The sequence below is a fragment of the Taudactylus pleione genome, unplaced genomic scaffold (genome assembly GCF_031769625.1).
Source record: "Taudactylus pleione unplaced genomic scaffold, aTauple2 ptg000070l, whole genome shotgun sequence".
NCBI lineage: Eukaryota > Metazoa > Chordata > Amphibia > Anura > Myobatrachidae > Taudactylus > Taudactylus pleione.
Window position 1 is genome coordinate 2,163,469 of NW_028284472.1, and position 22,660 is coordinate 2,186,128.

General features: G+C 37.4%; 16 non-coding genes across 16 annotated transcripts; all 16 read right to left on the reverse strand.

Annotated features, from left to right (window-relative positions):
* Nucleotides 1-146: 146 nt before the first annotated feature.
* TRNAA-CGC (transfer RNA alanine (anticodon CGC)) lies at nucleotides 147-218 on the reverse strand. The gene has a single exon. It is a non-coding gene; the product is annotated as a tRNA-Ala (tRNA).
* An 851-nt stretch (nucleotides 219-1,069) lies between these two features.
* On the reverse strand, nucleotides 1,070-1,141 carry TRNAA-CGC (transfer RNA alanine (anticodon CGC)). Its single transcript has one exon. It is a non-coding gene; the product is annotated as a tRNA-Ala (tRNA).
* An 851-nt stretch (nucleotides 1,142-1,992) lies between these two features.
* Nucleotides 1,993-2,064, reverse strand: TRNAA-CGC (transfer RNA alanine (anticodon CGC)). The gene has a single exon. It is a non-coding gene; the product is annotated as a tRNA-Ala (tRNA).
* Nucleotides 2,065-2,914: 850 nt separating this feature from the next.
* TRNAA-CGC (transfer RNA alanine (anticodon CGC)) lies at nucleotides 2,915-2,986 on the reverse strand. Its single transcript has one exon. It is a non-coding gene; the product is annotated as a tRNA-Ala (tRNA).
* A 1,774-nt stretch (nucleotides 2,987-4,760) lies between these two features.
* TRNAA-CGC (transfer RNA alanine (anticodon CGC)) lies at nucleotides 4,761-4,832 on the reverse strand. The gene has a single exon. It is a non-coding gene; the product is annotated as a tRNA-Ala (tRNA).
* Nucleotides 4,833-6,606: 1,774 nt separating this feature from the next.
* TRNAA-CGC (transfer RNA alanine (anticodon CGC)) lies at nucleotides 6,607-6,678 on the reverse strand. Its single transcript has one exon. It is a non-coding gene; the product is annotated as a tRNA-Ala (tRNA).
* Nucleotides 6,679-7,529: 851 nt separating this feature from the next.
* TRNAA-CGC (transfer RNA alanine (anticodon CGC)) lies at nucleotides 7,530-7,601 on the reverse strand. Its single transcript has one exon. It is a non-coding gene; the product is annotated as a tRNA-Ala (tRNA).
* Nucleotides 7,602-8,452: 851 nt separating this feature from the next.
* TRNAA-CGC (transfer RNA alanine (anticodon CGC)) lies at nucleotides 8,453-8,524 on the reverse strand. Its single transcript has one exon. It is a non-coding gene; the product is annotated as a tRNA-Ala (tRNA).
* An 851-nt stretch (nucleotides 8,525-9,375) lies between these two features.
* TRNAA-CGC (transfer RNA alanine (anticodon CGC)) lies at nucleotides 9,376-9,447 on the reverse strand. Its single transcript has one exon. It is a non-coding gene; the product is annotated as a tRNA-Ala (tRNA).
* Nucleotides 9,448-11,221: 1,774 nt separating this feature from the next.
* TRNAA-CGC (transfer RNA alanine (anticodon CGC)) lies at nucleotides 11,222-11,293 on the reverse strand. The gene has a single exon. It is a non-coding gene; the product is annotated as a tRNA-Ala (tRNA).
* Nucleotides 11,294-12,144: 851 nt separating this feature from the next.
* TRNAA-CGC (transfer RNA alanine (anticodon CGC)) lies at nucleotides 12,145-12,216 on the reverse strand. Its single transcript has one exon. It is a non-coding gene; the product is annotated as a tRNA-Ala (tRNA).
* A 1,774-nt stretch (nucleotides 12,217-13,990) lies between these two features.
* On the reverse strand, nucleotides 13,991-14,062 carry TRNAA-CGC (transfer RNA alanine (anticodon CGC)). Its single transcript has one exon. It is a non-coding gene; the product is annotated as a tRNA-Ala (tRNA).
* Nucleotides 14,063-14,912: 850 nt separating this feature from the next.
* On the reverse strand, nucleotides 14,913-14,984 carry TRNAA-CGC (transfer RNA alanine (anticodon CGC)). The gene has a single exon. It is a non-coding gene; the product is annotated as a tRNA-Ala (tRNA).
* Nucleotides 14,985-16,756: 1,772 nt separating this feature from the next.
* On the reverse strand, nucleotides 16,757-16,828 carry TRNAA-CGC (transfer RNA alanine (anticodon CGC)). Its single transcript has one exon. It is a non-coding gene; the product is annotated as a tRNA-Ala (tRNA).
* A 1,774-nt stretch (nucleotides 16,829-18,602) lies between these two features.
* On the reverse strand, nucleotides 18,603-18,674 carry TRNAA-CGC (transfer RNA alanine (anticodon CGC)). The gene has a single exon. It is a non-coding gene; the product is annotated as a tRNA-Ala (tRNA).
* A 1,772-nt stretch (nucleotides 18,675-20,446) lies between these two features.
* Nucleotides 20,447-20,518, reverse strand: TRNAA-CGC (transfer RNA alanine (anticodon CGC)). Its single transcript has one exon. It is a non-coding gene; the product is annotated as a tRNA-Ala (tRNA).
* Between the last annotated feature and the right edge of the window lie 2,142 nt (nucleotides 20,519-22,660).

A 22,660-nucleotide genomic window follows, 5' to 3' on the forward strand; every position in this document is an offset into this window, starting at 1 on the left:
ATGATGAATATAATCATATTTGATTGATTTTTTATGATTTGTATTCAACTTTGACTATTGCTGTAGAGTACTTTTATTGGTTTGCTTGTTTTCTTTGGCTCTACTAGAGAGTTTACATATGGTAAAAAGCTGTATTTTGTAAAACTTGGAGATGCCGGGGATTGAATCCGGGGCCTCATACATGCGAAGCATGCGCTCTACCACTGAGCTATATCCCCTATGAGCTGCTATTTTTTTATGCACAAGTGATTGCAGCTTTACATTTCACTAGAGATTTAATACTTTTCTGTGTTATTAGGGATATCTTAGAGGATGGAAGCATAACCATTATTCCATGCTTGACTGCAAGGACTTTATGGTTATCATGGCTGATGAGAATGCAAGTAGATGCCCATTCCGAACATTGGAATGCTCTTAAAGTTCTCCATCAGAGACTGGTTCATCATCAGAATCCCCTACTTTTACTAATGAATGGTGTGGATATTGATCAAGTTTTGCTAACTAGAGGGCTGTCTTACATTCTGTTTGGTCATCAGTGTCAGAACTTAGCAGAAGGGCACAAAGCATGCATGCTAAGACTGCCTCTTCGCCACTGCTAGCTAATGCTTCACCAGACAATCTATGTACAGTTGATATGTTGTCATCATTCCATGCTTTGAAATTTCATTAAGTGCTTGCCCTCCAAGCCCATGTCCATCCTCTTTTTGTTCACAAAGTGTTTGAACTTGTCTCTCAATCTTAATCAATTAGTTTTGCTATATTATTTGTCTCGCTCTTTTATTAAACTTTGCTTGAGTTGTCGCCTTCAGTTCCCACTGAAAATAAAAAATCTATTTCCTACTTACCATAAGTTTACCCTCAGTGTAGGAGAATGGCAATAAGCATTCAATGGGAACTTAACTTTGAAAAATGGAATGAAGAAGATGATGAATATAATCATATTTGCTTGATTTTTTATGATTTGTATTCAACTTTGACTATTGCTGTAGAGTACTTTTATTGGTTTGCTTGTTTTCTTTGGCTCTACTAGAGAGTTTACATATGGTAAAAAGCTGTATTTTGTAAAACTTGGAGATGCCGGGGATTGAAACCGGGGCCTCATACATGCGAAGCATGCACTCTACCACTGAGCTACATCCCCTATGAGCTGCTATTTTTTTATGCACAAGTGATTGCAGCTTTATATTTTACTAGAGATTTACTACTTTTCAGTGTTATTAGGGATATCTTAGAGGATGGAAGCATAACCATTATACCATGCTTGACTGCAAGGACTTTATGGTTTTCATGGCTGATGAGAATGCAAGTAGATGCCCATTCCGAACATTGGAATGCTCTTAAAGTTCTCCATCAGAGACTGGTTCATCATCAGAATCCCCTACTTTTACTAATGAATGGTGTGGATATTGATCAAGTTTTGCTAACTAGAGGGCTGTCTTACAATCTGTTTGGTCATCAGTGTCAGAACTTAGCAGAAGGGCACAAAGGATGCATGCTAAGACTGCATCTTGGCCACTGCTAGCTAATGCTTCAACAGACAATCTTTGTAGAGTTCATATGTTGTCATCATTCCATGCTTTGAAATTTCATTAAGTGCTTGCCCTCCAAGCCCATGTCCATCCTCTTTTTGTTCACAAAGTGTTTGAACTTGTCTCTCAATCTTAATCAATTAGTTTTGCTATATTATTTGTCTCGCTCTTTTATTAAACTTTGCTCGGGTAGTCGCCTTCAGTTCCCACTGAAAATAAAAAATCTATTTCCTACTTACCATATGTTTTCCCTCAGTGTAGGAGAATGGCAATAGGCATTCAATGGGAACTTAACTTTGAAAAATGGAATGAAGAAGATGATGAATATACTCATATTTGATTGATTTTTTATGATTTGTATTCAACTTTGACTATTGCTGTAGAGTACTTTTATTGGTTTGATTGTTTTCTTTGGCTCTACTAGAGAGTTTACATATGGTAAAAAGCTGTATTTTGTAAAACTTGGAGATGCCGGGGATTGAATCCGGGGCCTCATACATGCGAAGCATGCGCTCTACCACTGAGCTATATCCCCTATGAGCTGCTATTTTTTTATGCACAAGTGATTGCAGCTTTACATTTCACTAGAGATTTAATACTTTTCTGTGTTATTAGGGATAACTTAGAGGATGGAAGCATAACCATTATTCCATGCTTGACTGCAAGGACTTTATGGTTATCATGGCTGATGAGAATGCAAGTAGATGCCCATTCCGAACATTGGAATGCTCTTAAAGTTCTCCATCAGAGACTGGTTCATCATCAGAATCCCCTACTTTTACTAATGAATGGTGTGGATATTGATCAAGTTTTGCTAACTAGAGGGCTGTCTTACATTCTGTTTGGTCATCAGTGTCAGAACTTAGCAGAAGGGCACAAAGCATGCATGCTAAGACTGCCTCTTCGCCACTGCTAGCTAATGCTTCACCAGACAATCTATGTACAGTTGATATGTTGTCATCATTCCATGCTTTGAAATTTCATTAAGTGCTTGCCCTCCAAGCCCATGTCCATCCTCTTTTTGTTCACAAGGTGTTGAACTTGTCTCTCAATCTTAATCAATTAGTTTTGCTATATTATTTGTCTCGCTCTTTTATTAAACTTTGCTTGAGTTGTCGCCTTCAGTTCCCACTGAAAATAAAAAATCTATTTCCTACTTACCATAAGTTTACCCTCAGTGTAGGAGAATGGCAATAAGCATTCAATGGGAACTTAACTTTGAAAAATGGAATGAAGAAGATGATGAATATAATCATATTTGCTTGATTTTTTATGATTTGTATTCAACTTTGACTATTGCTGTAGAGTACTTTTATTGGTTTGCTTGTTTTCTTTGGCTCTACTAGAGAGTTTACATATGGTAAAAAGCTGTATTTTGTAAAACTTGGAGATGCCGGGGATTGAAACCGGGGCCTCATACATGCGAAGCATGCACTCTACCACTGAGCTACATCCCCTATGAGCTGCTATTTTTTTATGCACAAGTGATTGCAGCTTTATATTTTACTAGAGATTTACTACTTTTCAGTGTTATTAGGGATATCTTAGAGGATGGAAGCATAACCATTATACCATGCTTGACTGCAAGGACTTTATGGTTTTCATGGCTGATGAGAATGCAAGTAGATGCCCATTCCGAACATTGGAATGCTCTTAAAGTTCTCCATCAGAGACTGGTTCATCATCAGAATCCCCTACTTTTACTAATGAATGGTGTGGATATTGATCAAGTTTTGCTAACTAGAGGGCTGTCTTACATTCTGTTTGGTCATCAGTGTCAGAACTTAGCAGAAGGGCACAAAGGATGCATGCTAAGACTGCCTCTTGGCCACTGCTAGCTAATGCTTCACCAGACAATCTATGTAGAGTTGATATGTTGTCATCATTCCATGCTTTGAATTATCATTAAGTGCTTGCCCTCCAAGCCCATGTCCATCCTCTTTTTGTTCATAAAGTGTTTGAACTTGTCTCTCAATCTTAATCATTTAGTTCTGCTATATTATTTGTCTCGCTCTTTTATTAAACTTTGCTCAGGTAGTCGCCTTCAGTTCCCACTGAGAATAAAAAATCTATTTCCTACTTACCATATGTTTTCCCTCAGTGTAGGAGAATGGCAATAGGCATTCAATGGGAACTTAACTTTGAAAAATGGAATGAAGAAGATGATGAATATAATCATATTTGATTATTTTTTTATGATTTGTATTCAACTTTGACTATTGCTGTAGAGTACTTGAATTGGTTTGCTTGTTATCTTTGGCTCTTCTAGAGAGTTTACATATGGTAAAAAGCTGTATTTTGCAAAACTTAGAGATTCTGGGGATTGAACTCAGGGGCTTATACAAGCGAAGCATGCGCTCTACCACCGAGCTACATCCCCTATGAGCTGCTATTTTCTGATGCATAAGTGATTGCAGCTTTACAATTCACTAGAGATTTACTACTTTTCAGTGTTATTAGTGATATCTTAGAGGATGGAAGGATAACCATTATACCATGCTTGACTTCAAGGACTGTATGGTTTTCATGGCTGATGAGAATGCAAGTAGATGCCCATTCCGAACATTGGAATGCTCTTTAAGTTCTCCATCAGAGACTGGTTCATCATCAGAATCCCCTACTTTTACTAATGAATGGTGTGGATATTGATCAAGTTTTGCTAACTAGAGGGCTGTCTTACAATCTGTTTGATCATCAGTGTCAGAACTTAGCAGAAGGGCACAAAAGATGCATGCTAAGACTGCCTCTTGGCCACTGCTAGCTAATGCTTCAACAGACAATCTTTGTAGAGTTCATATGTTGTCATCATTCCATGCTTTGAAATTTCATTAAGTGCTTGCCCTCCAAGCCCATGTCCATCCTCTTTTTGTTCACAAAGTGTTTGAACTTGTCTCTCAATCTTAATCAATTAGTTTTGCTATATTATTTGTCTCGCTCTTTTATTAAACTTTGCTCGGGTAGTCGCCTTCAGTTCCCACTGAAAATAAAAAATCTATTTCCTACTTACCATATGTTTTCCCTCAGTGTAGGAGAATGGCAATAGGCATTCAATGGGAACTTAACTTTGAAAAATGGAATGAAGAAGATGATGAATATAATCATATTTGATTGATTTTTTATGATTTGTATTCAACTTTGACTATTGCTGTAGAGTACTTTTATTGGTTTGCTTGTTTTCTTTGGCTCTACTAGAGAGTTTACATATGGTAAAAAGCTGTATTTTGTAAAACTTGGAGATGCCGGGGATTGAATCCGGGGCCTCATACATGCGAAGCATGCGCTCTACCACTGAGCTATATCCCCTATGAGCTGCTATTTTTTTATGCACAAGTGATTGCAGCTTTACATTTCACTAGAGATTTAATACTTTTCTGTGTTATTAGGGATATCTTAGAGGATGGAAGCATAACCATTATTCCATGCTTGACTGCAAGGACTTTATGGTTATCATGGCTGATGAGAATGCAAGTAGATGCCCATTCCGAACATTGGAATGCTCTTAAAGTTCTCCATCAGAGACTGGTTCATCATCAGAATCCCCTACTTTTACTAATGAATGGTGTGGATATTGATCAAGTTTTGCTAACTAGAGGGCTGTCTTACATTCTGTTTGGTCATCAGTGTCAGAACTTAGCAGAAGGGCACAAAGCATGCATGCTAAGACTGCCTCTTCGCCACTGCTAGCTAATGCTTCACCAGACAATCTATGTACAGTTGATATGTTGTCATCATTCCATGCTTTGAAATTTCATTAAGTGCTTGCCCTCCAAGCCCATGTCCATCCTCTTTTTGTTCACAAAGTGTTTGAACTTGTCTCTCAATCTTAATCAATTAGTTTTGCTATATTATTTGTCTCGCTCTTTTATTAAACTTTGCTTGAGTTGTCGCCTTCAGTTCCCACTGAAAATAAAAAATCTATTTCCTACTTACCATAAGTTTACCCTCAGTGTAGGAGAATGGCAATACGCATTCAATGGGAACTTAACTTTGAAAAATGGAATGAAGAAGATGATGAATATAATCATATTTGATTATTTTTTTATGATTTGTATTCAACTTTGACTATTGCTGTAGAGTACTTGTATTGGTTTGCTTGTTATCTTTGGCTCTTCTAGAGAGTTTACATATGGTAAAAAGCTGTATTTTGCAAAACTTAGAGATTCTGGGGATTGAACTCAGGGGCTTATACAAGCGAAGCATGCGCTCTACCACCGAGCTACATCCCCTATGAGCTGCTATTTTCTGATGCATAAGTGATTGCAGCTTTACAATTCACTAGAGATTTACTACTTTTCAGTGTTATTAGTGATATCTTAGAGGATGGAAGGATAACCATTATACCATGCTTGACTTCAAGGACTGTATGGTTTTCATGGCTGATGAGAATGCAAGTAGATGCCCATTCCGAACATTGGAATGCTCTTAAAGTTCTCCATCAGAGACTGGTTCATCATCAGAATCCCCTACTTTTACTAATGAATGGTGTGGATATTGATCAAGTTTTGCTAACTAGAGGGCTGTCTTACAATCTGTTTGATCATCAGTGTCAGAACTTAGCAGAAGGGCACAAAAGATGCATGCTAAGACTGCCTCTTGGCCACTGCTAGCTAATGCTTCAACAGACAATCTTTGTAGAGTTCATATGTTGTCATCATTCCATGCTTTGAAATTTCATTAAGTGCTTGCCCTCCAAGCCCATGTCCATCCTCTTTTTGTTCACAAAGTGTTTGAACTTGTCTCTCAATCTTAATCAATTAGTTTTGCTATATTATTTGTCTCGCTCTTTTATTAAACTTTGCTCGGGTAGTCGCCTTCAGTTCCCACTGAAAATAAAAAATCTATTTCCTACTTACCATATGTTTTCCCTCAGTGTAGGAGAATGGCAATAGGCATTCAATGGGAACTTAACTTTGAAAAATGGAATGAAGAAGATGATGAATATAATCATATTTGATTGATTTTTTATGATTTGTATTCAACTTTGACTATTGCTGTAGAGTACTTTTATTGGTTTGCTTGTTTTCTTTGGCTCTACTAGAGAGTTTACATATGGTAAAAAGCTGTATTTTGTAAAACTTGGAGATGCCGGGGATTGAATCCGGGGCCTCATACATGCGAAGCATGCGCTCTACCACTGAGCTATATCCCCTATGAGCTGCTATTTTTTTATGCACAAGTGATTGCAGCTTTACATTTCACTAGAGATTTAATACTTTTCTGTGTTATTAGGGATATCTTAGAGGATGGAAGCATAACCATTATTCCATGCTTGACTGCAAGGACTTTATGGTTATCATGGCTGATGAGAATGCAAGTAGATGCCCATTCCGAACATTGGAATGCTCTTAAAGTTCTCCATCAGAGACTGGTTCATCATCAGAATCCCCTACTTTTACTAATGAATGGTGTGGATATTGATCAAGTTTTGCTAACTAGAGGGCTGTCTTACATTCTGTTTGGTCATCAGTGTCAGAACTTAGCAGAAGGGCACAAAGCATGCATGCTAAGACTGCCTCTTCGCCACTGCTAGCTAATGCTTCACCAGACAATCTATGTACAGTTGATATGTTGTCATCATTCCATGCTTTGAAATTTCATTAAGTGCTTGCCCTCCAAGCCCAAGTCCATCCTCTTTTTGTTCACAAAGTGTTTGAACTTGTCTCTCAATCTTAATCAATTAGTTTTGCTATATTATTTGTCTCGCTCTTTTATTAAACTTTGCTTGAGTTGTCGCCTTCAGTTCCCACTGAAAATAAAAAATCTATTTCCTACTTACCATAAGTTTACCCTCAGTGTAGGAGAATGGCAATAAGCATTCAATGGGAACTTAACTTTGAAAAATGGAATGAAGAAGATGATGAATATAATCATATTTGCTTGATTTTTTATGATTTGTATTCAACTTTGACTATTGCTGTAGAGTATTTTTATTGGTTTGCTTGTTTTCTTTGGCTCTACTAGAGAGTTTACATATGGTAAAAAGCTGTATTTTGTAAAACTTGGAGATGCCGGGGATTGAAACCGGGGCCTCATACATGCGAAGCATGCACTCTACCACTGAGCTACATCCCCTATGAGCTGCTATTTTTTTATGCACAAGTGATTGCAGCTTTATATTTTACTAGAGATTTACTACTTTTCAGTGTTATTAGGGATATCTTAGAGGATGGAAGCATAACCATTATACCATGCTTGACTGCAAGGACTTTATGGTTTTCATGGCTGATGAGAATGCAAGTAGATGCCCATTCCGAACATTGGAATGCTCTTAAAGTTCTCCATCAGAGACTGGTTCATCATCAGAATCCCCTACTTTTACTAATGAATGGTGTGGATATTGATCAAGTTTTGCTAACTAGAGGGCTGTCTTACAATCTGTTTGGTCATCAGTGTCAGAACTTAGCAGAAGGGCACAAAGGATTCATGCTAAGACTGCATCTTGGCCACTGCTAGCTAATGCTTCAACAGACAATCTTTGTAGAGTTCATATGTTGTCATCATTCCATGCTTTGAAATTTCATTAAGTGCTTGCCCTCCAAGCCCATGTCCATCCTCTTTTTGTTCACAAAGTGTTTGAACTTGTCTCTCAAACTTAATCAATTAGTTTTGCTATATTATTTGTCTCGCTCTTTTATTAAACTTTGCTCGGGTAGTCGCCTTCAGTTCCCACTGAAAATAAAAAATCTATTTCCTACTTACCATATGTTTTCCCTCAGTGTAGGAGAATGGCAATAGGCATTCAATGGGAACTTAACTTTGAAAAATGGAATGAAGAAGATGATGAATATACTCATATTTGATTGATTTTTTATGATTTGTATTCAACTTTGACTATTGCTGTAGAGTACTTTTATTGGTTTGATTGTTTTCTTTGGCTCTACTAGAGAGTTTACATATGGTAAAAAGCTGTATTTTGTAAAACTTGGAGATGCCGGGGATTGAATCCGGGGCCTCATACATGCGAAGCATGCGCTCTACCACTGAGCTATATCCCCTATGAGCTGCTATTTTTTTATGCACAAGTGATTGCAGCTTTACATTTCACTAGAGATTTAATACTTTTCTGTGTTATTAGGGATATCTTAGAGGATGGAAGCATAACCATTATTCCATGCTTGACTGCAAGGACTTTATGGTTATCATGGCTGATGAGAATGCAAGTAGATGCCCATTCCGAACATTGGAATGCTCTTAAAGTTCTCCATCAGAGACTGGTTCATCATCAGAATCCCCTACTTTTACTAATGAATGGTGTGGATATTGATCAAGTTTTGCTAACTAGAGGGCTGTCTTACATTCTGTTTGGTCATCAGTGTCAGAACTTAGCAGAAGGGCACAAAGCATGCATGCTAAGACTGCCTCTTCGCCACTGCTAGCTAATGCTTCACCAGACAATCTATGTACAGTTGATATGTTGTCATCATTCCATGCTTTGAAATTTCATTAAGTGCTTGCCCTCCAAGCCCATGTCCATCCTCTTTTTGTTCACAAAGTGTTTGAACTTGTCTCTCAATCTTAATCAATTAGTTTTGCTATATTATTTGTCTCGCTCTTTTATTAAACTTTGCTTGAGTTGTCGCCTTCAGTTCCCACTGAAAATAAAAAATCTATTTCCTACTTACCATAAGTTTACCCTCAGTGTAGGAGAATGGCAATAAGCATTCAATGGGAACTTAACTTTGAAAAATGGAATGAAGAAGATGATGAATATAATCATATTTGCTTGATTTTTTATGATTTGTATTCAACTTTGACTATTGCTGTAGAGTACTTTTATTGGTTTGCTTGTTTTCTTTGGCTCTACTAGAGAGTTTACATATGGTAAAAAGCTGTATTTTGTAAAACTTGGAGATGCCGGGGATTGAAACCGGGGCCTCATACATGCGAAGCATGCACTCTACCACTGAGCTACATCCCCTATGAGCTGCTATTTTTTTATGCACAAGTGATTGCAGCTTTATATTTTACTAGAGATTTACTACTTTTCAGTGTTATTAGGGATATCTTAGAGGATGGAAGCATAACCATTATACCATGCTTGACTGCAAGGACTTTATGGTTTTCATGGCTGATGAGAATGCAAGTAGATGCCCATTCCGAACATTGGAATGCTCTTAAAGTTCTCCATCAGAGACTGGTTCATCATCAGAATCCCCTACTTTTACTAATGAATGGTGTGGATATTGATCAAGTTTTGCTAACTAGAGGGCTGTCTTACATTCTGTTTGGTCATCAGTGTCAGAACTTAGCAGAAGGGCACAAAGGATGCATGCTAAGACTGCCTCTTGGCCACTGCTAGCTAATGCTTCACCAGACAATCTATGTAGAGTTGATATGTTGTCATCATTCCATGCTTTGAATTATCATTAAGTGCTTGCCCTCCAAGCCCATGTCCATCCTCTTTTTGTTCATAAAGTGTTTGAACTTGTCTCTCAATCTTAATCATTTAGTTCTGCTATATTATTTGTCTCGCTCTTTTATTAAACTTTGCTCAGGTAGTCGCCTTCAGTTCCCACTGAGAATAAAAAATCTATTTCCTACTTACCATATGTTTTCCCTCAGTGTAGGAGAATGGCAATAGGCATTCAATGGGAACTTAACTTTGAAAAATGGAATGAAGAAGATGATGAATATAATCATATTTGATTATTTTTTTATGATTTGTATTCAACTTTGACTATTGCTGTAGAGTACTTGTATTGGTTTGCTTGTTATCTTTGGCTCTTCTAGAGAGTTTACATATGGTAAAAAGCTGTATTTTGCAAAACTTAGAGATTCTGGGGATTGAACTCAGGGGCTTATACAAGCGAAGCATGCGCTCTACCACCGAGCTACATCCCCTATGAGCTGCTATTTTCTGATGCATAAGTGATTGCAGCTTTACAATTCACTAGAGATTTACTACTTTTCAGTGTTATTAGTGATATCTTAGAGGATGGAAGGATAACCATTATACCATGCTTGACTTCAAGGACTGTATGGTTTTCATGGCTGATGAGAATGCAAGTAGATGCCCATTCCGAACATTGGAATGCTCTTTAAGTTCTCCATCAGAGACTGGTTCATCATCAGAATCCCCTACTTTTACTAATGAATGGTGTGGATATTGATCAAGTTTTGCTAACTAGAGGGCTGTCTTACAATCTGTTTGATCATCAGTGTCAGAACTTAGCAGAAGGGCACAAAAGATGCATGCTAAGACTGCCTCTTGGCCACTGCTAGCTAATGCTTCAACAGACAATCTTTGTAGAGTTCATATGTTGTCATCATTCCATGCTTTGAAATTTCATTAAGTGCTTGCCCTCCAAGCCCATGTCCATCCTCTTTTTGTTCACAAAGTGTTTGAACTTGTCTCTCAATCTTAATCAATTAGTTTTGCTATATTATTTGTCTCGCTCTTTTATTAAACTTTGCTCGGGTAGTCGCCTTCAGTTCCCACTGAAAATAAAAAATCTATTTCCTACTTACCATATGTTTTCCCTCAGTGTAGGAGAATGGCAATAGGCATTCAATGGGAACTTAACTTTGAAAAATGGAATGAAGAAGATGATGAATATAATCATATTTGATTGATTTTTTATGATTTGTATTCAACTTTGACTATTGCTGTAGAGTACTTTTATTGGTTTGCTTGTTTTCTTTGGCTCTACTAGAGAGTTTACATATGGTAAAAAGCTGTATTTTGTAAAACTTGGAGATGCCGGGGATTGAATCCGGGGCCTCATACATGCGAAGCATGCGCTCTACCACTGAGCTATATCCCCTATGAGCTGCTATTTTTTTATGCACAAGTGATTGCAGCTTTACGTTTCACTAGAGATTTACTACTTTTCAGTGTTATTAGGGATATCTTAGAGGATGGAAGCATAACCATTATACCATGCTTGACTGCAAGGACTTTATGGTTATCATGGCTGATGAGAATGCAAGTAGATGCCCATTCCGAACATTGGAATGCTCTTAAAGTTCTCCATCAGAGACTGGTTCATCATCAGAATCCCCTACTTTTACTAATGAATGGTGTGGATATTGATCAAGTTTTGCTAACTAGAGGGCTGTCTTACATTCTGTTTGGTCATCAGTGTCAGAACTTAGCAGAAGGGCACAAAGGATGCATGCTAAGACTGCCTCTTCGCCACTGCTAGCTAATGCTTCACCAGACAATCTATGTACAGTTGATATGTTGTCATCATTCCATGCTTTGAAATTTCATTAAGTGCTTGCCCTCCAAGCCCATGTCCATCCTCTTTTTGTTCACAAAGTGTTTGAACTTGTCTCTCAATCTTAATCAATTAGTTTTGCTATATTATTTGTCTCGCTTTATTATTAAACTTTGCTTGAGATGTCGCCTTCAGTTCCCACTGAAAATAAAAAATCTATTTCCTACTTACCATAAGTTTACCCTCAGTGTAGGAGAATGGCAATAAGCATTCAATGGGAACTTAACTTTGAAAAATGGAATGAAGAAGATGATGAATATAATCATATTTGATTGATTTTTTATGATTTGTATTCAACTTTGACTATTGCTGTAGAGTACTTTTATTGGTTTGCTTGTTTTCTTTGGCTCTACTAGAGAGTTTACATATGGTAAAAAGCTGTATTTTGTAAAACTTGGAGATGCCGGGGATTGAAACCGGGGCCTCATACATGCGAAGCATGCGCTCTACCACTGAGCTACATCCCCTATGAGCTGCTATTTTTTTTTGCACAAGTGATTGCAGCTTTATATTTTACTAGAGATTTACTACTTTTCAGTGTTATTAGGGATATCTTAGAGGATGGAAGCATAACCATTATACCATGCTTGACTGCAAGGACTTTATGGTTTTCATGGCTGATGAGAATGCAAGTAGATGCCCATTCCAAACACTGGAATGCTCTTAAAGTTCTCCATCAGAGACTGGTTTATCATCAGAATCCCCTACTTTTACTATTGAATGGTGTGGATATTGATCAAGTTTTGCTAACTAGAGGGCTGTCTTACATTCTGTTTGGTCATCAGTGTCAGAACTTAGCAGAAGGGCACAAAGGATGCATGCTAAGACTGCCTCTTGGGCATTGCTAGCTAATGCTTCACCAGGCAATCTATGTAGAGTTGATATGTTGTCATCATTCCATGCTTTGAAATTTCATTAAGTGTCTGCCCTCCAAGCCCATGTCAATCCTCTTTTTGTTTATAAAGTGGTTAAACTTGTCTCTCAATCTTAATCATTTAGTTATGCTATATTATTTGTCTCGCTCTTTTATTAAACTTTGCTCGGGTAGTCACCTTCAGTTCCCACTGAAAATAAAAAATCTATTTCCTACTTACCATATGTTTTCCCTCAGTGTAGGAGAATGGCAAAAGGCATTCAATGGGAAATTAACTTTGAAAAATGGAATGAAGAAGATGATGAATATAATCATATTTGATTAATTTTTTATGATTTGTATTCAACTTTGACTATTGCTGTAGAGTTCTTGTATTGGTTTGCTTGTTATCTTTGGCTCTTCTAGAGAGTTTACATATGGTAAAAAGCTGTATTTTGCAAAACTTAGAGATTCTGGGGATTGAACTCAGGAGCTTATACAAGCGAAGCATGCGCTCTACCACCGAGCTACATCCCCTATGAGCTGCTATTTTCTGATGCATAAGTGATTGCAGCTTTACAATTCACTAGAGATTTACTACTTTTCAGTGTTATTAGTGATATCTTAGAGGATGGAAGGATAACCATTATACCATGCTTGACTTCAAGGACTTTATGGTTTTCATGGCTGATGAGAATGCAAGTAGATGCCCATTCCGAACATTGGAATGCTCTTAAAGTTCTCCATCAGAGACTGGTACATCATCAGAATCCCCTACTTTTACTAATGAATGGTGTGGATATTGATCAAGTTTTGCTAACTAGAGGGCTGTCTTACATTCTGTTTGGTCATCAGTGTCAGAACTTAGCAGAAGGGCACAAAGGATGCATGCTAAGACTGCCTCTTGGCCACTGCTAGCTAATGCTTCACCAGACAATCTATGTAGAGTTGATATGTTGTCATCATTCCATGCTTTGAATTATCATTAAGTGCTTGCCCTCCAAGCCCATGTCCATCCTCTTTTTGTTCATAAAGTGGTTGAACTTGTCTCTCAATCTTAATCATTTAGTTATGCTATATTATTTGTCTCGCTCTTTTATTAAACTTTGCTCAGGTAGTCGCCTTCAGTTCCCACTGCAAATAAAAAATCTATTTCCTACTTACCATATGTTTTCCCTCAGTGTAGGAGAATGGCAATAGGCATTCAATAGGTACTTAACTTTAAAAACTGGAATGAAGAAGATGATGAATATAATCATATTTGATTGATTTTTTATGATTTGTATTCAACTTTGACTATTGCTGTAGAGTACTTTTATTGGTTTGCTTGTTTTCTTTGGCTCTACTAGAGAGTTTACATATGGTAAAAAGCTGTATTTTGTAAAACTTGGAGATGCCGGGGATTGAATCCGGGGCCTCAAACATGCGAAGCATGCGCTCTACCATTGAGCTACATCCCCTATGAGCTGCTATTTTTTTATGCACAAGTGATTGCAGCTTTACATTTCACTAGAGATTTACTACTTTTCAGTGTTATTAGGGATATCTTAGAGGATGGAAGCATAATTATTATACCATGCATGACTGCAAGGACTTTATGGTTTTCATGGCTGATGAGAATGCAAGTAGATGCCCCTTCCAAACACTGGAATGCTCTTAAAGTTCTCCATCAGAGACTGGTTTATCATCAGAATCCCCTACTTTTACTAATGAATGGTGTGGATATTGATCAAGTTTTGCTAACTAGAGGGCTGTCTTACATTCCGTTTGGTCATCAGTGTCTGAACTTAGCAGAAGGGCACAAAGGATGCATGCTAAGACTGCCTCTTGGGCATTGCTAGCTAATGCTTCACCAGACAATCTATTTAGAGTTGATATGTTGTCATCATTCCATGCTTTGAAATTTCATTAAGTGCTTGCCCTCCAAGCCCATGTCCATCCTCTTTTTGTTCATTAATGGTTGTACTTGTCTCTCAATCTTAATCAATTAGTTTTGCTATATTATTTGTCTCGCTCTTTTATTAAACTTTGCTCGGGTAGTCGCCTTCAGTTCCCACTGAAAATAAAAAATCTATTTCCTACTTACCATATGTTTTCCCTCAGTGTAGGAGAATGGCAATAGGCATTCAATGGGAACTTAACTTTGAAAAATGGAATGAAGAAGATGATGAATATAATCATATTTGATTGATTTTTTATGATTTGTATTCAACTTTGACTATTGCTGTAGAGTACTTTTATTGGTTTGCTTGTTTTCTTTGGCTCTACTAGAGAGTTTACATATGGTAAAAAGCTGTATTTTGTAAAACTTGGAGATGCCGGGGATTGAATCCGGGGCCTCATACATGCGAAGCATGCGCTCTACCACTGAGCTATATCCCCTATGAGCTGCTATTTTTTTATGCACAAGTGATTGCAGCTTTACGTTTCACTAGAGATTTACTACTTTTCAGTGTTATTAGGGATATCTTAGAGGATGGAAGCATAACCATTATACCATGCTTGACTGCAAGGACTTTATGGTTATCATGGCTGATGAGAATGCAAGTAGATGCCCATTCCGAACATTGGAATGCTCTTAAAGTTCTCCATCAGAGACTGGTTCATCATCAGAATCCCCTACTTTTACTAATGAATGGTGTGGATATTGATCAAGTTTTGCTAACTAGAGGGCTGTCTTACATTCTGTTTGGTCATCAGTGTCAGAACTTAGCAGAAGGGCACAAAGGATGCATGCTAAGACTGCCTCTTCGCCACTGCTAGCGAATGCTTCACCAGACAATCTATGTACAGTTGATATGTTGTCATCATTCCATGCTTTGAAATTTCATTAAGTGCTTGCCCTCCAAGCCCATGTCCATCCTCTTTTTGTTCATTAATGGTTGTACTTGTCTCTCAATCTTAATCATTTAGTTCTGCTATACTAATTGTCTCGCTCTTTTATTAAACTTTGCTCAGGTAGTCGCCTTCAGTTAACACTGAGAATAAAAAATCTATTTCCTACTTACCATATGTTTTCCCTCAGTGTAGGAGAATGGCAATAGTCATTCAATGGGAACTTAACTTTGAAAAATGGAATGAAGAAGATGATGAATATAATCATATTTGATTTTTTTTTTATGATTTGTATTCAACTTTGACTATTGCTGTAGAGTACTTGTATTGGTTTGCTTGTTATCTTTGGCTCTTCTAGAGAGTTTACATATGGTAAAAAGCTGTATTTTGCAAAACTTAGAGATTCTGGGGATTGAACTCAGGGGCTTATACAAGCGACGCATGCGCTCTACCACCGAGCTACATCCCATATGAGCTGCTATTTTCTGATGCATAAGTGATTGCAGCTTTACAATTCACTAGAAATTTACTACTTTTCAGTGTTATTAGTGATATCTTAGAGGATGGAAGGATAACCATTATACCATGCTTGACTTCAAGGACTGTATGGTTTTCATGGCTGATGAGAATGCAAGTAGATGCCCATTCCGAACATTGGAATGCTCTTAAGTTCTCCATCAGAGACTGGTTCATCATCAGAATCCCCTACTTTTACTAATGAATGGTGTGGATATTGATCAAGTTTTGCTAACTAGAGGGCTGTCTTACAATCTGTTTGGTCATCAGTGTCAGAACTTAGCAGAAGGGCACAAAGGATGCATGCTAAGACTGCCTCTTGGCCACTGCTAGCTAATGCTTCAACAGACAATCTTTGTAGAGTTCATATGTTGTCATCATTCCATGCTTTGAAATTTCTTTAAGTGCTTGCCTTCCAAGCCCATGTCCATCCTCTTTTTGTTCACAAAGTGTTTGAACTTGTCTCTCAATCTTAATCAATTAGTTTTGCTATATTATTTGTCTCGCTCTTTTATTAAACTTTGCTCGGGTAGTCGCCTTCAGTTCCCACTGAAAATAAAAAATCTATTTCCTACTTACCATATGTTTTCCCTCAGTGTAGGAGAATGGCAATAGGCATTCAATGGGAACTTAACTTTGAAAAATGGAATGAAGAAGATGATGAATATAATCATATTTGATTGATTTTTTATGATTTGTATTCAACTTTGACTATTGCTGTAGAGTACTTTTATTGGTTTGCTTGTTTTCTTTGGCTCTACTAGAGAGTTTACATATGGTAAAAAGCTATATTTTGTAAAACTTGGAGATGCCGGGGATTGAATCCGGGGCCTCATACATGCGAAGCATGCACTCTACCACTGAGCTACATCCCCTATGAGCTGCTATTTTTTTATGCACAAGTGATTGCAGCTTTACATTTCACTAGAGATTTACTACTTTTCAGTGTTATTAGGGATATCTTAGAGGATGGAAGCATAACCATTATACCATGCTTGACTGCAAGGAATTTATGGTTTTCATGGCTGATGAGAATGCAAGTAGATGCCCCTTCCAAACTCTGGAATGCTCTTTAAGTTCTCCATCAAAGACTGGTTTATCATCAGAATCCCCTACTTTTACTAATGAATGGTGTGGATATTGATCAAGTTTTGCTAACTAGAGGGCTGTCTTACATTCTGTTTGGTCATCAGTGTCAGAGCTTAGCAGAAGGGCACAAAAGATGCATGCTAAGACTGCCTCTTGGGCATTGCTAGCTAATGCTTCTCCAGACAATCTATGTAGAGTTGATATGTTGTCATCATTCCATGCTTTGAAATTTCATTAAGTGCTTGCCCTCCAAGCCCATGTCCATCCTCTTTTTGTTCACAAAGTGTTTGAACTTGTCTCTCAATCTTAATCAATTAGTTTTGCTATATTATTTGTCTCGCTCTTTTATTAAACTTTGCTTGAGTTGTCGCCTTCAGTTCCCACTGAAAATAAAAAATCTATTTCCTACTTACCATAAGTTTTCCCTCAGTGTAGGAGAATGGCAATAAGCATTCAATGGGAACTTAACTTTGAAAAATGGAATGAAGAAGATGATGAATATAATCATATTTGATTGATTTTTTATGATTTGTATTCAACTTTGACTATTGCTGTAGAGTACTTTTATTGGTTTGCTTGTTTTCTTTGGCTCTACTAGAGAGTTTACATATGGTAAAAAGCTGTATTTTGTAAAACTTGGAGATGCCAGGGATTGAAATCGGGGCCTCATACATGCGAAGCATGCACTCTACCACTGAGCTACATCCCCTATGAGCTGCTATTTTTTTATGCACAAGTGATTGCAGCTTTACATTTCACTAGAGATTTACTACTTTTCAGTGTTATTAGGGATATCTTAGAGGATGGAAGCATAACCATTATACCATGCTTGACTGCAAGGACTTTATGGTTTTCATGGGTGATGAGAATGCAAGTAGAAGCCCATTCCAAGCATTGGAATGCTCTTAAAGTTCTCCATCAGAGACTGGTTTATCATCAGAATCCCCTACTTTTACTAATGAATGGTGTGGATATTGATCAAGTTTTGCTAACTAGAGGGCTGTCTTACATTCTGTTTGGTCATCAGTGTCAGAACTTAGTAGAAGGGCACAAAGGATGCATGCTATGACTGCCTCTTGGGCATTGCTAGCTAATGCTTCACCAGACAATCTAAGTAGAGTTCATATGTTGTCATCATTCCATGCTTTGAAATTTCATTAAGTACTTGCCCTCCAAGCCCATGTCCATTCTCTTTTTGTTCACAAAGTGTTTGAACTTGTCTTTCAATCTTAAACAATTAGTTTTGCTATATTATTTGTCTCGCTCTTTTATTAAACTTTGCTCAGGTAGTCGCTTCCAGTTCCCACTGAAAATAAAAAATCTATTTCCTACTTACCATATGTTTTCCCTCAGTGTAGGAGAATGGCAATAGGCATTCAATAGGTACTTAACTTTGAAAACTGGAATGAAGAAGATGATGAATATAATCATATTTGATTGATTTTTTATGATTTGTATTCAACTTTGACTATTGCTGTAGAGTACTTTTATTGGTTTGCTTGTTTTCTTTGGCTCTACTAGAGAGTTTACATATGGTAAAAAGCTGTATTTTGTAAAACTTGGAGATGCCGGGGATTGAATCCGGGGCCTCAAACATGCGAAGCATGCGCTCTACCACTGAGCTACATTCCCTATGAGCTGCTATTTTTTTATGCACAAGTGATTGCAGCTTTACATTTCACTAGAGATTTACTACTTTTCAGTGTTATTAGGGATAACTTAGAGGATGGAAGCATAATTATTATACCATGCTTGACTGCAAGGACTTTATGGTTTTCATGGCTGATGAGAATGCAAGTAGATGCCCCTTCCAAACACTGGAATGCTCTTAAAGTTCTCCATCAGAGACTGGTTTATCATCAGAATCCCCTACTTTTACTAATGAATGGTGTGGATATTGATCAAGTTTTGCTAACTAGATTGCTGTCTTACATTCTGTTTGGTCATCAGTGTCTGAACTTAGCAGAAGGGCACAAAGGATGCATGCTAAGACTGCCTCTTGGGCATTGCTAGCTAATGCTTCACCAGACAATCTATTTAGAGTTGATATGTTGTCATCATTCCATGCTTTGAAATTTCATTAAGTGCTTGCCCTCCAAGCCCATGTCCATCCTCTTTTTGTTCATTAATGGTTGTACTTGTCTCTCAATCTTAATCATTTAGTTCTGCTATATTAATTGTCTCGCTCTTTTATTAAACTTTGCTCAGGTAGTCGCCTTCAGTTAACACTGAGAATAAAAAATCTATTTCCTACTTACCATATGTTTTCCCTCAGTGTAGGAGAATGGCAATAGTCATTCAATGGGAACTTAACTTTGAAAAATGGAATGAAGAAGATGATGAATATAATCATATTTGATTATTTTTTTATGATTTGTATTCAACTTTGACTATTGCTGTAGAGTACTTGTATTGGTTTGCTTGTTATCTTTGGCTCTTCTAGAGAGTTTACATATGGTAAAAAGCTGTATTTTGCAAAACTTAGAGATTCTGGGGATTGAACTCAGGGGCTTATACAAGCGACGCATGCGCTCTACCACCGAGCTACATCCCCTATGAGCTGCTATTTTCTGATTCATAAGTGATTGCAGCTTTACAATTCACTAGAAATTTACTACTTTTCAGTGTTATTAGTGATATCTTAGAGGATGGAAGGATAACCATTATACCATGCTTGACTTCAAGGACTGTATGGTTTTCATGGCTGATGAGAATGCAAGTAGATGCCCATTCCGAACATTGGAATGCTCTTAAGTTCTCCATCAGAGACTGGTTCATCATCAGAATCCCCTACTTTTACTAATGAATGGTGTGGATATTGATCAAGTTTTGCTAACTAGAGGGCTGTCTTACAATCTGTTTGGTCATCAGTGTCAGAACTTAGCAGAAGGGCACAAAGGATGCATGCTAAGACTGCCTCTTGGCCACTGCTAGCTAATGCTTCAACAGACAATCTTTGTAGAGTTCATATGTTGTCATCATTCCATGCTTTGAAATTTCTTTAAGTGCTTGCCTTCCAAGCCCATGTCCATCCTCTTTTTGTTCACAAAGTGTTTGAACTTGTCTCTCAATCTTAATCAATTAGTTTTGCTATATTATTTGTCTCGCTCTTTTATTAAACTTTGCTCGGGTAGTCGCCTTCAGTTCCCACTGAAAATAAAAAATCTATTTCCTACTTACCATATGTTTTCCCTCAGTGTAGGAGAATGGCAATAGGCATTCAATGGGAACTTAACTTTGAAAAATGGAATGAAGAAGATGATGAATATAATCATATTTGATTGATTTTTTATGATTTGTATTCAACTTTGACTATTGCTGTAGAGTACTTTTATTGGTTTGCTTGTTTTTTTTGGCTCTACTAGAGAGTTTACATATGGTAAAAAGCTATATTTTGTAAAACTTGGAGATGCCGGGGATTGAATCCGGGGCCTCATACATGCGAAGCATGCACTCTACCACTGAGCTATATCCCCTATGAGCTGCTATTTTTTTATTCACAAGTGATTGCAGCTTTACATTTCACTAGAGATTTACTACTTTTCAGTGTTATTAGGGATATCTTAGAGGATGGAAGCATAACCATTATACCATGCTTGACTGCAAGGAATTTATGGTTTTCATGGCTGATGAGAATGCAAGTAGATGCCCCTTCCAAACTCTGGAATGCTCTTTAAGTTCTCCATCAAAGACTGGTTTATCATCAGAATCCCCTACTTTTACTAATGAATGGTGTGGATATTGATCAAGTTTTGCTAACTAGAGGGCTGTCTTACATTCTGTTTGGTCATCAGTGTCAGAGCTTAGCAGAAGGGCACAAAAGATGCATGCTAAGACTGCCTCTTGGGCATTGCTAGCTAATGCTTCTCCAGACAATCTATGTAGAGTTGATATGTTGTCATCATTCCATGCTTTGAAATTTCATTAAGTGCTTGCCCTCCAAGCCCATGTCCATCCTCTTTTTGTTCACAAAGTGTTTGAACTTGTCTCTCAATCTTAATCAATTAGTTTTGCTTTATTATTTGTCTCGCTCTTTTATTAAACTTTGCTTGAGTTGTCGCCTTCAGTTCCCACTGAAAATAAAAAATCTATTTCCTACTTACCATAAGTTTTCCCTCAGTGTAGGAGAATGGCAATAAGCATTCAATGGGAACTTAACTTTGAAAAATGGAATGAAGAAGATGATGAATATAATCATATTTGATTGATTTTTTATGATTTGTATTCAACTTTGACTATTGCTGTAGAGTACTTTTATTGGTTTGCTTGTTTTCTTTGGCTCTACTAGAGAGTTTACATATGGTAAAAAGCTGTATTTTGTAAAACTTAGAGATGCCGGGGATTGAACCCGGGGCCTCTTACATGCGAAGCATGCGCTCTACCACTGAGCAACATCCCGTATGAGCTGCTATTTTTTTATGCACAAGTGATTGCAGCTTTACATTTCACTAGAGATTTACTACTTTTCAGTGTTATTAGGGATATCTTAGAGGATGGAAGCATAACCTTTATACCATGCTTGACTGCAAGGACTTTATAGTTTTCATGGCTGAAGAGAATGCTGGTAGATGCCCATTCCAAACACTGGAATGCTCTTAAAGTTCTCCATCAGAGACTGGTTTATCATCAGAATCATCTACTTTTACTAATGAATGGTGTGGATATTGATCAAGCTTTGCTAACTAGAGGGCTGTCTTACATTCTGTTTGGTCATCAGTGTCAGAACTTAGCAGAAGGGCACAAAGGATGCATGCTAAGACTGCCTCTCTGGCATTGCTAGCTAATGCTTCACCAGACAATCTAAGTAGAGTTCATATGTTGTCATCATTCCATGCTTTGAAATTTCATTAAGTGCTTGCCCTCCAAGCCCATGTCCATTCTCTTTTTGTTCACAAAGTGTTTGAACTTGTCTTTCAATCTTAAACAAATAGTTTTGCTATATTATTTGTCTCGCTCTTTTATTAAACTTTGCTCAGGTAGTCGCCTTCAGTTCCCACTGAAAATAAAAAATCTATTTCCTACTTACCATATGTTTTCCCTCAGTGTAGGAGAATGGCAATAGGCATTCAATAGGTACTTAACTTTGAAAACTGGAATGAAGAAGATGATGAATATAATCATATTTGATTGATTTTTTATGATTTGTATTCAACTTTGACTATTGCTGTAGAGTACTTTTATTGGTTTGCTTGTTTTCTTTGGCTCTACTAGAGAGTTTACATATGGTAAAAAGCTGTATTTTTTAAAACTTGGAGATGTCGGGGATTGAATCTGGGGCCTCATACATGCGAAGCATGCACTCTACCACTGAGCTACATCCCCTATGAGCTGCTATTTTTTTATGCACAAGTGATTGCAGCTTTACATTTCACTAGAGATTTACTACTTTTCAGTGTTATTAGGGATATCTTAGAGGATGGAAGCATAACCATTATACCATGCTTGACTGCAAGGACTTTATGGTTTTCATGGCTGATGAGAATGCAAGTAGATGCCCCTTCCAAACACTGGAATGCTCTTAAAGTTCTCCATCAGAGACTGGTTTATCATCAGAATCCCCTACTTTTACTAATGAATGGTGTGGATATTGATCAATTTTTGCTAACTAGAGGGCTGTC